This window comes from Phaenicophaeus curvirostris, chromosome 38, assembly GCF_032191515.1.
Source record: "Phaenicophaeus curvirostris isolate KB17595 chromosome 38, BPBGC_Pcur_1.0, whole genome shotgun sequence".
Taxonomy (NCBI): Eukaryota; Metazoa; Chordata; class Aves; order Cuculiformes; family Cuculidae; genus Phaenicophaeus; species Phaenicophaeus curvirostris.
The window spans coordinates 36,907-48,321 of NC_091429.1; the positions used below are offsets into that span (position 1 = coordinate 36,907).

At 47.6% G+C, this 11,415-nt stretch overlaps 1 long non-coding RNA gene across 2 annotated transcripts; it reads left to right on the forward strand.

Moving 5' to 3' along the window:
* Positions 1-255: 255 nt before the first annotated feature.
* On the forward strand, positions 256-4,991 carry LOC138732814 (uncharacterized). 2 transcript variants are annotated; one of them, XR_011339325.1, is made up of 3 exons: positions 256-316; positions 2,048-2,161; positions 3,860-4,991. It is a non-coding gene; the product is annotated as an uncharacterized lncRNA (long non-coding RNA). The 2 variants fall into 2 exon arrangements; XR_011339324.1 differs by lacking the exon at positions 256-316 and adding an exon at positions 632-709.
* The last annotated feature ends 6,424 nt before the right edge of the window (positions 4,992-11,415 follow it).

Here is an 11,415-nt window from a genome sequence, read left to right on the forward strand (position 1 = left end):
CACGGCTCGGGCTGCGGTACTGCTTTTCGGTGTCCCGGTGGCAGCAGAGAGCCACCCTAATCGATTCGGGCTGCAGCAGCGCAACTCGCTCCCCCGCCAGCAGCAGAGCGTCGGCTTCGACGACTCGGGCTGCAGTACCGCGTTTTGGTGACCTGGTGGCAGTAGAGAACCGGGTTAGGAGACTGGGGTGACAGAACCGACTCGCTTTCGCTCTGTGGCAGTAAAGCACCGTGTGTGACGACATGGGCTGCGGTAGTGTGATTCGGTCACCCGCTGGCAGCAGAGACTGACAACAGATTGGACAACTTGGACTACGGTACTGCGTTTTAATCACTCGATGCCAACGGCGAGCCAGGTTAATAGACTCGGGCTACGGAACGACCTTTCTTTTACCCGGTGGCAGCAAAGAGCCGGGTTTGACGACTAGGGCTGCAGTAGCGCCTTTCGGTCACCCGATGGCAGAGAGCCGTGTTAATAGATTAAGGCTGCAGCACCGCATTTTGGTCATTCGGTGGCAGCACAGAACGGTATCTGACAATTAGGGGCTACGGAACCGCTTTTCGGTCACCCGGTGGCAGCAAAGAGACGGGTTAATGAGAAGAAGAGGCCGTCGGCCCTCCCGGACGGGAGGGCTTTCCTCTTTCGCCCATTGTCCCTTCTTTGTCCTTCCGGTTCCCGCCATCCTGGGCTGTTACGCATCTAAATAATGGTGAGAAGATAATCTCTTTCAAATTAGTAGCAAAAGCTTTTACTTGTGCCCCTGAAAGTAAAATGCGAGCTAAGTGAGGACGTGCGAGACTGTAAGCGGCATCGCTGGACTGAGTTTTATAAATCACCAGGAAGAATCTGATTTGTTTAAGTATTTATTCTGTTATACGTACATCAGTAACAATCATTACATTACTAAATAAACAATCGTGTTATTAGTGCATGATTAATAGTAGTTAAAGCAAACTCTATTGCCGGGATGGGAGGGACCAAGCGATCGAATCAATATGATTGATAAAGCAAGGCTGTCTTTATTGAAAAAGAATCAGGTTATATACTTTTCTTCTACTTGATTACATCATTGTTTTATAATTTCATTGGTTGATCAAAGACATAATTATACGTTCCATGGTTACAAGCATATTGAATATCCATCCCCCCTTATACTAATATATCACTACCTGTCACACGCTATTTTACTCTTAACGTCTTGTGCGACCGCTATGATCGAGAACGCAGCATACTGTTACGGTTTCTGCATCCGTGAACACGCTACCTTATCTATAGCTAAACTTAATGTTCTACCAGGGAATTGCTTGTACGGCCAACCGCTCCCAGCTATTGTTCAGCTAGGAGCCTGTTTGTACAATTCCTCCAAAGGAAAATGTACTTGCTCGTTTAACCGTTTCTCAACACTCTATCTCACCAAATACGAATGCTATACGCTAAGGGGTTATCAATCTTGTTCCCGTGAAAGTTTGCCGCAGAAAAGCAGCCCGGACACCCTCTTAGTGTTGAAGCACGCTATTTCTAGCAATGTTTACAGAAAAGCGTAGCGAGAGGAATAACTCATTCAGACCGTACCGCTCAATATGCTTCTACAGACAGACAGTGCTGTGCTGAACACATGTGCTCTGGGCTCGTTTGAGGGATAAAGGGGGCTTGCGTTGGGGTCTCTGGGCCGATGCTGGGGACTGCTGTACTTGCTTTAGGGTGTCTTTACTCAACTGGGGGGGGCTCTAGTCCCATCTGGGGGATCCAGAGGCTTCTTTTTTAAGTCTGTTCCCATTTGAGGGACTCAGTTTGCTGGGTGTCTGAAGCATTTTGGGGTTGTCTGCGTGCATGTTGGAGTACCTGGGGTTTGGGTCTCCGTGCTTTGGTTCAACGTGTCTGTGCCCATTTTTGTCATCTCTGGCCTTGTTTTGTGGATGTCTGCGCTCGCTCTTTCTTTGTCTCTCTGCTCCTTGTTGTGTCCTCTGTGTGTGCGCCACCCCGGGATCTCTATTAATCGTAGCATCTTACTGTTAGTTTTCTCTTGACTAGCATTTCTATGCTTTAGGAAGAGCAGCTCCGACCAGACGCAAACATCCACAGGCGGGCCTGGCTGAGTAAATGACTCCGGCTGGAAGTCGGAAAAAGGAGGAAAATGTACAAGTTCTGGCACGAGGGGCAAGTAAGTAACGAGAAGTACAAAGGTGAAGTGGGATCGCGTAAAGAAAAGAATCGGAAGGGCTAAAGACCAATTAGAACTCAGATTGGCTCATTGTCTGAACGATAACGAAGAAATCCTTCTAAAATATATTGATAATGAAGGAAGGACTGAGGAGATTCTCCATCCTTTGCTGAATGTAGAGGGAAATATAGTGACAAAAGATGAGAATAAGGTGGAAAGGCCGCCTTTGCCTCAGTCTTTAATAGTAAAACAAGATGTTCCCTGGATGCTCCGCCTCACGAGGCTGCAGGCAGAACGGAACGTGACTCCCTTGAACTGAGAGGAAGCGGCCATCGGTTCCAGATGAGAGAGGGCTTTCCTCTTTTACCTATTTCCCCCCATCCTGGGCTGGGACCCATTCAGATGAAGATGAGAAGAAAAACATCCTTCGATTTAGCGTCAGAAGTTGTCGCTTGTGCCCCTGAATGGAAAAGGCATGGAAATTTAGGAATTGCAAGACTCAAAATGGCATCGCTAGCGTAAGTTTCATAAATAATTGAAACAAAGTAACTTACGCTTAGTAGTTTTATTTAACTGTTAACGCAGGTATAGTTTATACAGCACTAGAGAAGACCCAGAAATGGTCCTCAGAGTGCTTCTGCTGATCAGGCATTTCAGAGAACTTTACATACGCGGAACTGTTTTCGTATCCATATTTTTCCCTAAAATGACAGGTACGTTTAGCTCCTGGAACGTCATCTCATGTCGGGGGGGAAAGGGGGGATGAGTCATTAAGGTATGGCCGTATCTAAGCGGTCGATCTCAACGATCCTGAGTGACAAGAAAATAAGAGTAGTTACCATTATCTTAGTTGTTAATCTTGTCGTTTAACACGCTGCAGTTGACGTTCCATCCTACCATTTACAAATCACTGTTTCGTAATCAGAGAGAATCCGATTGAAGTATTTATTCTGTTATTTGTACGTGATTAACAATCGTTACATTACGAAATAATGAATCGTGTTATAGTACACGATTAGATGTTATTTAAACCATAGGATCTCACCAAATATAAATGCTGTACGCTGAGGTATTCTTAATCGTGTTCGTGTGAATGTTTGCCGCGGAAAAGCAGCGCAGGCACCCTCTTAGTGTTGAAGCACATGATTTCTAGCAATGTTTACAGAAAGGTGTGGCAAGAGGCATAATTTGTTCAGACTGTACCGCTCAAAATGCTTCTACAGACAGACAGCACTGCAGTGAACACACGTGCTCTGGGCTTGTTTTAGGGGTAAACGGGGCTTGTGTTTGGGTCTCTGGGCCAATTTCGGGGACCGCTGTACTTATTTTAGGGTGGGTTTGCTCATTTGGAGGGGGGCTCTTGTCCCATTTGGGAGGCCTGAGGCTTCTTTTTGGGGTCTCGGTGCCCATTTGAGGGACTCTGTGCCCCTTTGAGGGACTTGTTTTTCTTGGGATCTCTGAGCCCATTTTGGGGTTCTCTCTGCACATTTTGGGGGGCCTTAGGTTTGGATCTCCAACTTGGTTTCAGCATTTCTGTGCCCATTGTTGTTATGTCTGGCCTTGTTTTGTAGGTGTCTGTGCTCTTCCTGTGTGTCGCTACTCCTATTTTTGTGCTCTCTGTGTGCGCCACCCCAGGTGCTCTATTTATCATAAGATCATACTGTTATTCTGCACTTGACTAGCGTTTCTGCATTTCAGGAAAAGCAGCTCTAGCCGGACACAAACATCCACAGATAGGCCTTGCTGAATAAGACTATGGAAAGCAGGAAAAGGAGGAAAATACGCAAGCTCTGGCAGAAGGGACAGGTAACTCGTGAGGACTACAAAGACAAAATGGGATAGTGTACAAAAAAGAAGCAGAAGAGCTGAAGAGGGATTAAATTCAGATTAGCCTGTGCTCTAAAAGATAAAATAAAAATCATTCTAAAAATCTATTAATAAAGAATGAAGGACTGAGGAGAATCTCCATCCTTCCCTGGATGCGGGGAGAAGAATAAGGATGAGGATACAGTGAAAAGGCCACGCTTCCCTCAATCTTTTTTATAGTAAAATGAGATGTTCCCTGGATACTCAACTTCACGAGGCTGCAGGCAGGAAGAACAGAACGAGGTTCCTTTGAATAGAGAAGAAAGGACTAGATACCCTCTAGGCAAACTTGGTATTCATAAGTCTATGGACCCAGAGGGGATTCACCCAAGGGTATTGAGAGTGAGAGTGGGTGGAGGTGCTTACCAAATCTTTTTGCGTGATCTCAGCAGTCGTGGCTGACCGGTGAAGTTCCGTTGGACTGGAGGCTGGCAAATATTGCACCCATTTTTAAGAAGGACGGGAGAGAGGAACTAGGAAACTACAGACCCGTCAGCCTGACCTCAGTGCCAGGGAAGGGTGTGAAGATGTTTTACAGGGAAGAAGGACTCGATGCTGTAGGCCTTGTTGATATTGAGCAACTCTGACAAGACCTTGAAACAGAGAGCTGGGAAGAGACAGCCTCCTGATAAACAAGAGGCAGCCGAGAGAAAAACAAGATCTAGTTCAGTGGGAACACGTACCGACTGAGAGAAAAACAAAAGAAGAAAAATATCAACATAGTTAATTTTAGTGTAGCTTGTCTTTTTAGCATGTGCAGTTGTTTAGCCAATAATATGTTAGTAATAGCTTTATGGAAGGCTACATTCAGCCGATGATATTCTGTAGATAGCCTCACGGACGGCCTGTTATGTAACCCAAAAGGGTATATAAAGAAACAGCTAACTCAATAAAGTGTCTTGGATCCATCACGTTGAAGTCTGTGCCTTAATCCCCTCGTCATATGGTGACCCCGACGTGATGCGACTGGCAGCCTGATTCTGGAAGACAACCGGAGATACTGAAGATAGCTGGAGATGCTGAAGATGACAGGAGATACTGCAATACGCTGGATCAATAAAGCACACCGCATTGACGTGTGTCCAGGGGGGAACACTTGGCTGATCCATCATCTACTGGCTGGACCAATTAGGCACACAGCTTGAAAAGGAGAAGAAATAGAATAAGTTCCAGAACTGCCTGTTCTCTTCAGGATCAGGTGAGCAGCTGAGATGGTAATGGGGAAGAATATGTGAGCAGAAGAAAAGTCTGTGTTGAAGATGGTTAAGCGGTTTCAAAGAAACAGGGGGGGAGTATAAAAGGAAAAACCTTCAAACTTTTATTGACCTGGTTAAAGAGTAAATGAATGCCCCCAGAGGGCTCTCGAGTGTTTAATTCAGAAAAACATGGAAGGACACCGGAGGACAGTGATATTCCAAATTTGGAGTTGAGTGCAGGGGCATCAGCACCTCCCGATAATCCCTTAGATCTGTGGCCAGCAGCCCTGGAGAGAACTTTGATTTATTTTCGTCCGTGGAGTTGTGGTGACCTTAAACAGCTACAAAGTCTTCCTGGGATTTGTTTGTGGGAGGCCGGAGACTCAAAATCATAGAATAACCAGGTTGGAAGAGACCCACCGGATCATCGAGTCCAACCGTTCCTATCAAACACTAAACCACGCCCCTCAGCACCTCATCCACCCATGCCTTAAACACCTCCAGGGAAGGTGACTCAACCACCTCCCTGGGCAGCCTCTGCCAGGGACCAATGACCCTTTCTGTAAAGAATTTTTTTCCTAATGTCCAGCCTAAACCTCCCCTGGCAGAGCTTGAGGCCATTCCCTCTCGTCCTGTCCCCTGTCACTTGGGAGAAGAGCCCGCTCCCTCCTCTCCACAACCTCCTTTCAGGTAGTTGTAGAGAGCAATGAGGTCTCCCCGCAGCCTCCTCTTCTCCAGGCTAAACAACCCCAGCTCTCTCAGCCGCTCCTCGTAAGGCCTGGTCTCCAGCCCCCTCACCAGCTTCGTTGCTCTTCTCTGGCCTCAGTCCAGAGCCTCAACATCCTTTTTCTGGTGAGGGGCCCAGAACTGAACACAGGATTCGAGGAGCGGTCTCACCAGTGCCGACTACAGAGGGAGAAGAACCTCCCTGGACCTGCTGGTCACGCCGTTTCTGATCCAAGCCAAGATGCCATTGGCCTTCTTGGCCACCTGGGCACACTGCTGGCTCATGTTCAGTCGGCTGTCAACCAACACCCCCAGGTCCCTCTCCTCCAGGCAGGTTTCTAGACAGACTTCTCCTAGTCTGTAGCACTGCATAGGGTTGTTGTGCCCCAAGTGCAGGACCTGGCACTTGGCCTTGATAAACCTCATGCCATTGGTCTCAGCCCAGTGGTCCAGCCTGTTCAGATCCCTTTGCAGAGCCTCCCTGCCCTCCAGCAGATCCACACTTCCACCCAGCTTAGTGTCGTCCGCAAACTTGCTAAGGGTGCACTCGATGCCTTCATCCAGATCATTGATGAAGACATTGAACAGGGCTGGACCCAGCACTGAGCCCTGGGGAACCCCACTTGTCCCTGGCCTCCAGCTGGATTTCACACCATTTCCCACCACTCTCTGGGCCCGGCCAGCCAACCGGTTTTCCACCCAGGAGAGTGTGCGCCTCTCCAGGCCAGAGGCTGACAGTTTCTCAAGCAGAACGCTGTGAGAGACTGTGTCAAAGGCTTTACTGAAGTCCAGGAAGACCACATCCACAGCCTTTCCCTCATCCAGCAGCCGAGTCACTTTGTCATAGAAGGCGATCAGGTTTCTTTGGCAAGACCTGCCTTTTGTGAACCTGTCTGGACTGGGCCTGATCACCTGGTTCTCTTGCATGTGCTTCATGAGAGCACTCAAGATCACCTGCTCCATGATTTTCCCTGGCACTGAGGTCAGACTGACAGGCCTGTAGTTCCCTGGATCCTCCCTGCGACCCTTCTTGTAGATGGGCACAACATCAGCCAGCCTCCAGTCCAGTGGGACTTCCCCAGTCTTCCAGGACTACTGGAAGACAATGGAAAGGGGTTTGGTCAGCACATCTGCCAGCTCCTTCAATCCTCTTGGATCACGGGAGCCTCATTTTACTCCTCTGGCTCCTGGGTTTGTACACAGAGGGGACAACTTTCTTTACAATTAAAGACTGAGGCAAAGAAGGCATTAAGTACCTCAGCCTTTTCCTCATCCCCTGTCACTGTTGTTCCTTCTGTGTCCAATAGGGACTGTATGGTCTCCCTAGTCCTCGTTTGATTATTTATGTATTTGTAGAAAGATTTTTTGTTATCTTTCACAGACTTGGCCAATCTGATTTCTAGCTGAGCCTTAGCCCTTCTGATTTTTCCCCTACACAATCTCACTTCCCTCCTGTAGTCCACCCAAGAGGCCTGTCCCCTCTTCCAGAGCCCATAAACGTTTCTCCTCTTCTTGATATCACTCACGATCTCTCTGTTCAACCAAGCTGATTTTCTCCCCTGCCGGCTTTTTTTCTGGAACATAGGCATGGCCTTCTCCTGAGCTGCTAGGATTTCCTTTTTGAAGAGCTCCCAGCCCTCCTGGGCTCCCTTGCCCTTGAGTACTGTCTCCCACGAGACTTCGCCAACCAGCCTTCTGAAGAGATCAAAGTCTGCCCTCTGGAAATTTAATGCTACCGCCCTACTAACGACCCTCTTCACTTCTCCTAGAACAGAAAACCCCATCATCTCATGGTCACTTAGTCCTAGGTGTCCACCTACTGCCACATCCCCCACGAGGCCTTCTCTGCTCACAAACAGCAGGTCAAGGAGGGCACCCTCCCTTGTTGGTTCATTCCCCAGCTGTGCGAGGAAGTTGTCTCCCACGCACTCCAGGAACCTCCTAGACTGCTTCCTTTCTGCTCTGTTGTACTCCCAGCAGATGTCAGGCAGATTGAAGTCTCCCACAAGAATGAAAGGCATTGATCTAGAGATTGACCCCAGCTGTTTATAGAAGAGCTCATCAGCTGCTTCTCCTTGGCTGGGTGGTCTGTAACAGACTCCCATCACAAAATCTACCTTCTTATGGGCTCCTCTGATTTTAACCCACAGGCACTCGACCTCCTGATCGCCACAATCCATCTCAACGGAGTCCAAGTCCTCCCTTACAAAGAGGGCTACCCCGCCTCCTCTCCTACCCTTCCTGTCCCGCCTGAAGAGCTTGTACCCCACCATAGCTGCACTCCAGTTATATGAGTCGTCCCACCACCTTTCCGTGATGGCAACGACATCATAGGCCCCTTGCCCTACGACAGCTTCCAGCTCTTCCTTCTTATTCCCCGTGCTGCGTGCAGTGGTGTAAATGCACTTCAGCTGAGCTGCCGAGCCTTCAGCCCTCTTAGAGGGAACAGAGTTCGTTCCCAATGGCCTGGTAACTGCAGTAGCTCACTCCAGAGCGCCCGTATCTCCCTTAGCACCCCCAGAGCTGTTCTCCCCCATCTTTCTGTATGGTGAGGTACTGGCGGTCCAGACAAGCACACCCTCTCCAAATCACCATTGCCCCATGTCCAGGCTTGTTCCTGTCTAGCCTGGGCTCAACCCCCTCCCCCTTCACATCTAGTTTAAAGCTCGATTTATGAGCTTAGCTAGGTTTTTAGCAAGGGCTTTAGCCCCCCTAGGAGACCCGCGTGAGCCACCCCACGATCAAAGAAACCAAAGCCTCTCTCCTCAAACCAGGCTCGGAGCCAGGCATTAATTGAATTGTTCTTCCTGACTTTCAGCTCCTCTCTATTTAGCCTTGGGATGGAGCAGAATGCTACTTGTGCCCCAGAGCCCTCCACCATTTTCCCAATGGCCCTGAAGTCTTTCTTGATCGTTTTGGTCCTTCTGTTTACTAGATCATCGTTACCGGTTTCGACTACTATCAGAGGATAGTAGTCTGTCTCGTGGACGAGGGAAGGAAGTTTTCTAGCTACCTCCTTCACTGATGTCCCCGGTAAGCAGCAGATCTCTCTGTGGAGAGGGTCCGGTCTGCAAATGGGTCCCTCCGTTCCTTTAAGGAGGGAGTCTCCTACAACAATCACCTTCTTCTTAATGGAGGATGTTTTTATCTTTTTCTGGGGATGCTGCGGCCTAGGGAAGGATTCTAGGCTGTGGGAGCCAAAAAGCTGTAGAGAAAGTACTGACTGCTCCGCTACTGCTGGGGGGGGCCGCTGCCCTGGGCCGACGGTTGGGAGGGGGGCACCCACCACTGCTTATGCCACCGCTTTCTGTAACCCAGGCAGTTTTGGCATTACGGAAGGGACTGTTAGCGGATACAATACGAAATGACTCAATTAAACAATGTTGGTAGCAGTTCAAGAATCAAGACAGCTTAAATAATGCCATTTTACAACAGGTGCAGCTTTTAGGTTTATCAAACACTTTTAAAGACGCTGGATTTTGGAAAGTTGAAATAGGCATGACCTGTACGTGGCGTTTGTAGACAGATTGAAGCATGCGCTCGACAAACAGATAGAAGACGGAGCAGTTAAAGAAGCCTTAATCTTGCAATTAGCAATAAAAAAGCCTAATGATGAATATAGAAAGACATGTGGTGGTCTGAAAACTCCTACAACAACAGCAGTGATCATTTACCTAGCAAGCACAGCTCGTGGCTGCTGTCCTGACTGTACACAGGGACAGAAAGACGTTTTGTTATAGATGCAAGCTTTACTGGAATAATTCAAGCAAGGGAAATCATATACGGGGAGACGGAGGCTTTGGCTTGACGGACCGGTCCACGATTCTACAAATCAGAAACTACAAAAATCATCAACCTACAAAGGACGACACTTGCAGAGCAAAGAAGAATAATATTTTATCAGACATGAAATATTTGTTAGACAATCGATGTAAGCTTTATTAGATAATGTATATGCATATTTTAAGTATTGTATGTGCTCGGTACTGTGTGTAGTTTAAATATTAACAGCATCAAAAAACTGTGGATCCAATGGTGATAACCAACACGGTATGAATGTATTTGGCTAGCTTGGAAATGAGTGGTAGAGTATGCGTCTGTGTGTGTGTGTGTTTGAAGCACTTCAAACATTTGTAAGACTTACAAATTAGTTTTGATTACTCTTGGAAATACGTGTCTGGGACCTTTCACTCCCAAAGGTCCACTAAAGCAACAAACAGGTAGATTTACCTGGGAGGATCTTTGGAATGGAAGACTTCAGAAGGAAAAATTTTAAAATGCCTAGCAAAACAAAAAAATACCAAAAAAACAATGGAAAAAGCCTTGCAGCTATGTGTGTGAGTGCCCACCCACCCCCCACAACCCCCCCCCACGGCCCCTTCAGCTTTGTAGAAGTCCAGAGGACTTAACGGTATTATCGCTTTAGGGGAATGCCAATTTGTGAGAACATTCTGCGTTCTAGTGTCCCTTATCAGATCACCAATTGCTGGGCCCTAGCACAGACAGCCGTGAGGGATATTAAGCCAAGGAATAGATGAAAATTCAAAAGACTCGTTACGAGTTATTGAGTGGGTATTTTACCACATCAACCTTAAAAACAAAGAAACCAACCAGAATCACGAGTTTTGAAAGGACTGAAGGCGGACGCTGTTTCACCAGACCTTATGTGGTGGCAATCCCAAGGAACCTCACAAGAAGGGATTTGTTATCACATTTGAAATGTATCATCCATACACCGGCGATGGCCCCTTTTCAATATTGGCCACCGGTCAGCGACGGACGCTCAAGCTGAAGTGGAAAACAGATTTGGGGTAGATCAGTCGCCGCTATCAAAAGGAAAGGTCACAATCTTACAACAGTTAATTTTAGAGCAATTGGACGTGGACGTATTAAAGAATCTGGTAGTCCATAGAATACACCACTGTTCATGACCGCGAAGAAATCAGGCAAGTGGAGACTGTTACATGACTTGCGAAAGATCAGGGAGATAATGGGAGATATGGGAGCGTTAGAGCCAGGACTACAATCGCCGACCGTGACTCCGAGAGACTGAAACATTTTGATCATAGATCTCAAAGGTTGGTTTTTTACCATACCTATTTGTCCAGAGGATGACGACAAGTTTGCCCTTTTGGCGTCAGAAGTGAATAAGCAAGCACCTATGAAAAGATATCAATGGGTAGTATTGCCACAAGGCGAGAAATCCCACCGACGATTTGTCAACAATAGGTGGCTAAGGCACTGGAACATTTCCAACAACAGCATCCGCATTTGATAGTCCTTCCTTATATGGATGACAGGTTGATAGTAGAACAAGATCAGCTTGAACAATGTCAAACAGAGCTTGTAGATGACTTAGACCGATTAGGGTTATCCATAGCCTCAGAGAAGGTACAGGCCCAACCGCCATGGAAGTATTGGGGTTGGAAGGTACTGGACCAAACTGTTGTACTACAGAAGTTGACG